This window comes from Electrophorus electricus, chromosome 5 (genome assembly GCF_013358815.1).
Source record: "Electrophorus electricus isolate fEleEle1 chromosome 5, fEleEle1.pri, whole genome shotgun sequence".
NCBI classification, from domain to species: Eukaryota; Metazoa; Chordata; class Actinopteri; order Gymnotiformes; family Gymnotidae; genus Electrophorus; species Electrophorus electricus.
In genome coordinates this window covers 28,841,210-28,847,209 of record NC_049539.1, presented here as the reverse complement: position 1 = coordinate 28,847,209, position 6,000 = coordinate 28,841,210, and positions in this window count along the sequence as shown.

Here is a 6,000-nt window from a genome sequence, read left to right as displayed (position 1 = left end):
TTGGCCACATGCAGAATCAATTAGTCTGTAGTTGTACACAGGTCTGTAATGCACCTATAAAACAGGAGTACCTACTAAAGTCAATTGTCAGTAGGTGCAAGGTAGGAGTTCTTAATAAAATGACTGGTTAGTGTAGCAATATTCTAATGTCCTCGCAGTCAAAGGATCCATTAATATTAGGAAAGAAAATGTATGTAGGACTTTGATAACAATGACAAGAATTTAAAAAAAATATATGGCAGGAGGCTTGGCAGGATGCAAAGACGAGCCGTGTAAAAGACGACGACGTTAATTGAAAGACACAACAAAGACAATGTAGCCCTTAGGCTAACCTGAGGTCAAACACCAACAACATCCACACTTAAACAAGAGACTTATATACACTATATTGTTATAACGACACAAAATGAGAAACAGGTGTAAAACACACAGAGGGCGTGGCACACACACGGAGACGACTGGGAGGAGGGGCCATACCGGGACACCAAGAAAATGTTTCCACCTCAACTAAGTATTTATTCCCCAAATAAACGTAATTGTATTTGGCGCCTGTTGTTTACATGAACTTTGAGTTACACTTATACTGTTCATTTTGCAAAATTATGCAAAATTATGTAGATACATTTAACCTGTCAATAATTAATTTTTTAAAAATAAATAAAAAAATTATACATCTAATCTGTCAATAACCACCAACAACCCACCATCACTCTGGTAATCTACCTCTTTATTTGATTTATTCATCCTCAGGTTTTAACTAACAAGCAGCAACTTTGGATCAAAGTACAAACTTTTGAAACGATAAAAATATTCTGAATTATTACAGGCCTTCATTTGATGATATTTTCATAAACGTTTTCAAATCTACTAATGCATTAGATAATCTATGTTCATTTGCCCTACCTTCACGATTAATCTGTTCATAGATTAGACTATCTGACCCCAATCACTTCTGCCTGAAATCCTGCTTCAACTATTTAGAATCCAAAAACATCAAAAGCTTTCCATTCAAACCCAACAAAAGTGCATGTCACTATGATAGCGCACATATTTAACAGCCATAAGAAGCAGCGCTAGAGATCATGTTGGTATACCAAACATTACATTAAACGCCTTCCTCGTCCTGCCTCCCACTAATCAAAGTGAAAGTACCTGCTTGTTTTGGACTGCGCATGTGCAGAACACCACGTTATATTACACTACCTTTGTACAGCAGTACCTCACTGGAACTTTACAATTTACAGCACTGACCACATCTGCAGAATACGTGGTTAAACCAATTGCAGATATAGAATACTCACTGCATTACTGGGTTGACTGCCAGGAAATGCATGTTCATTATTTCAAATCAAACATACGAACATTACATAGATGTGCTTGTTTGAAAATTACAGCCTGATATAGTCAACGGAAAAACTTTCACTTTTTAACCATCTTCTGTTTATATATAAATGCAGAGTTCTTAGCGTTAAACATATTAACAAAACAATTGGGTATAATAATTGGTCTATGCAGTGTCTTCGTTTATGTAATCGGTCAACGTAATTATTATAGGTTTCTATGCGTAATTATTTATGTAATGACTCTGTATATTGTTGCCTCTATAGCCAGTAATGCCACACTAAAGTACTACATCAGAGTAAGTAGACACAACACTTGAAAAGACACGGTGGTTGGCTTTTCTTCAGTTTCCATTATTCTCCAAAGGCACAGTAACCACCTTCATTTGGTTAGTGCCCTCTAGTGTCCAGTTATGCAAACTGCCTCCAGGTGCAAACAAACCATATACAATACAACTGGTTTAATGGCCTAGTGTCCTTGCACATCAGACAGCCACACAAACCCCCAATAGCAGGGTAGACTTTGGGTTATGGAACAACATAAAAATATTTAAAAAGCTCTCTTACTGTGGCTAAGAACTGTACACATAGGGGTCATAGGGGTCAAAACAAGCTTCAAGATGTACAACATACAAATGAAATATAATTGAAGACATTGTCATCTAGAAAGTAGAACTAAAGCCACAGATGCAGCACATTTCATCAGGACCTTCACTGAGAATGACCTCAACAGCATTAAACAACGTGGCAAAGGAAACAAAGTAATACAGCAGGACTTTGATTGTACCAACAGGTTGTTAAATATCATGGGATGAGAAGGCCATCTACAGTGGACATGTGAAGAGAACATGTAGAACATTTCACCAACAATTCTCTCATCTCTGACTGGGTGCCACTATTCCACACTGAAATAAAATATAAAAGAAATGTTTCAGTAACTATACACTTATTAATTATCATGGACAGTCCTCAATACACCTGCCTGTAAATCTTTTACCGGTCATCTCAGTAGCTTTGCCAGATCTTAATGACAATATACTATACTTGGAAACAAAGATAAGACAACAATGTTAAAACATTCAGTGACTGGAAGTTCATCGTAATGAGTTGCTGGCTGGTCACATGACCCAAAAAGTTGGGCTTTTTGTTTTGTTTGTTTAATAAACATCCTGCTGTGACACAGCGTACAGGTGATGGAACCAATCCTACCAAAAAAGCCAGACTTACAGAATGTGTGTGTGTGTGTGTGTGTGTGTGTGTGTGTGTACAAGTTGAAACCTGAGAGATAATCGCACCTTTTCTAAATTTATTTCTACTCCATAAAAAAGGTTTTTCTTTTTCACAGACCAAGGTGTGACATTCCCATCAATGGATGTTACAAAGGCACTTTTCATCATTTTAAGAAAGTAATGTTAAAGTATATAGTGAAGTATATAATGAAAATATAAAACAGCAGATTATAATAAATACTCACCTTTTATTGGAGGCAAAGTTATGTTCTTTCCTACAACACCAGACTTATAAGCAACCAAAAATCACACAGAGAGAAACATAAAGAAAATTAAATCTTGCAATTTGATTAACACATGAGGTTACCTGAGAGTATCCTGAACATGACTGTGCTCAGGCAGGTTAAAGTCTTACCTTCTACGGTGACTCTAAAGGTGAATACAGTCTTCTTATTCCTGATGTCCCATATGATGTAAATGCCACTGTCAGACTCTTTCAGCTCCTTCAGCTTCAGACTGGAACTGAATGACACTCTCTGCTCATACTCAGACACACTGAATTTCACAACCTATGACCTCACATAAGCTGACTGCGTTTGGACTGGCATCACTAGTCCTGTTAATAAACATCTCCACTGGCTCTGAGATGGGAGCATCCAGTATAAGAGATTCTCCAGAGGTAAACTGCATGGAAACCTCAGGAGCTACAAGGGGACACACACACACACACACACACACACACACACACACACACACACACAGATGGACTCACCTTATTTTTTTATTCTCCAATTGCAAATGTTTAGTAGGTTAAATAAAGGAGGACACTTACCCTCCATCTGTAGACTCACATCACACATGTCTACACCAACACACTCACAGGTGTACCAGGTCCTCTTAGTGTAATCAGCATCAGTGATGGTGAGGGAGAGGTTTCCCTTCAGGTACTGATCATGTGACATGTGAAATCCCTCCTTTGATTGGTAGGATGTCTGGTCACACTGAGCCAGAATGTCAAGTTGTTTATGGAACTCAGTCCATGTGACCAGACCAGAACACGTCTGAGTGCAGGGGAGAGTAGATCATCATGACGATTCACCTTTAGTGAGCTGAGAGATGATGCAGAATGAAGAACTGGAGAAGAGGAGAAGACGGAGGATGCAGAATTCTGTGTTACACAGCACACACTCAACCCACTCAACACATTCAACAGCATACACTCAACACACTCAACAGCACACATTCAACACACTCAACACAACAGCACACACTCAGCACATTCAACAGTACACATTCAACACACTCAACACATTCAACAGTACACACTCAACACATTCATCAGCACAGGGGAGAGTAGATCATCATGACCATTCACCTTTAGTGAGCTGAGAGATGATGCAGAATGAAGAACTGGAGAAGAGGAGAAGACGGATGAAGAACTCTCTGTTACACAGCACACACTCAACACATTCAACAGCACAAATTCAACAGCACAATGAGGTGAACTTAATCAGTTTTCCAGAGACTGTCAGCGAGGCAGGTAAGAGGCTTGATCCCTAGCAGGAGTGGGCATGTCGCTCCTGCTTGCTGGCCAACCAGCCGTGACAGTATGATTATGTGGGATTTTTTTTGTGTGGGAAATTTTAGCTTTAAGAAAGAAATAAGATAAGAGTTGGTTTGTTATACAAGTTTTTTTCCTCTTCTCTATTCTATTGGTATGTCATCTTGAATAATTAATAATTATGTCATATGCAGATTTATGACATCCAAGTAGTCATTAATTACAGCCTTTAGTGAGGCTGGGAGTCATCTCAATGGAATCTGGTTGTGGTCTGCTATAAAGGACCCCTAGATAGCTCACTCGGAGATTGCTCACTTAATATTTTAATACAGTTTTCATATAATGAGGAACTTGTTTGGTTCCTTCTTCTAATGGAAGAGCTCTGCAGTGATCCAGCTGTTATTTATTCTTACTGTTGTCTTGTATCTTTATCTCCTCTGCAGGGCATTTAAATCAATGCTAATACACATTTACTGCTATTCTACTACTAGACTGTGTTCTATGTGTTCTGTGTTCTATGTGTTCTGTGTGTTCTGTGTGTTCTGTTCTATGAATTCTGTGTTCTGTGTTTAATATACAAATAATCTGCTTATTTAGAACTCATATATTTGTCTTAATGTAGAGTATTATGTATTAATGTTATATGGAGTTATCTAATGTGATTATATCTAATGTGATTGTGTCTAAAGTAATTTAAATAAGCAGTTTGCTTCTCTGAAAAATTACACACCAACAGTAAAAAAAAACAAATTATTAGTTGTGATGTTTCATGAATTTAAAGTATATTCATAATATATTTTTGTTAATAATGCAGTGTTGTTGTTATTATTATTATTAAAGTACATCTTGTAGTTTTCTGATGTACAAAATAAAATACATGTAACCAAATAAATTCTTTTTCACAATACTTAAATAAATACTCACACACACACACACACACACACACACACACACACACACACACACACACACTCCCAACATTCAGCCATTAAGAAGATTTAATATTTGTCATATGCACAACATGCCATGGACGTCCACACACTTACATGCTTATTGTGAGGCTGATTATCTGTCTAAATTACAATCATCTTTAAGTTAGATCTACAAACAAAGCGGTATGTGAAGTTCCGAAGTGTTTCAACGTACCGACATAGTGGAGATTTACTCTCTTACGTGGCTGTACTAAAATTGATGGAAAGCAAAATGTTGGCTGCTAAATAACATGACTGATCAGAAATCGGTTGTGTAATTGGTTTTAGTTGAAAATGATTGACAAGTGCTCCACCCTCTACTTACCCGCTGGTGTTCCTGTAGTCTCACCTGTTGTCATTATTGAAAGTTTGGCGGATTGGAGATACGCGCGTTTAAAATATTTCACGGTAAGTTCATTCTGTTTGTTAAAATGCGATGTCGGTGCAGTTTAAGCAACGTGTTTTGTAAGTACATCGTTGTGTGTTTAAATCGTAGGTTCACCCAATAGTCGAATGAAATGTAAAGATTAAAGTCCTGGTGAACTTACGCAACTAAAATGGCGGACACCCAGCATGATCACACAGTTATATTTAAAATAATAACTTAACGGGGTCAGATATACGTGCTCAGTTATTGTAAATCAGGATTTTAAGTCGTAGTTAGTCATTGATCTTTCCAAATGGTCCCAGTTAAAACTCCTCTGGACTAAAGTAAAGCCGTAACGTTGCTGTTGTGATGTGTGTTTTTTACAGTTAGTTTCTGTTCAGTTTCAGTCATTTTGTAGTGTTGTCCACATTCTCAGTGAACAGTTCAGATTCCCTGTATAGTTCATTAGCTGTAGTGTTACCTGTAGTTAGGATGGGACGGTCGACACTAACGTTTCTACGCTTGTTTCGAG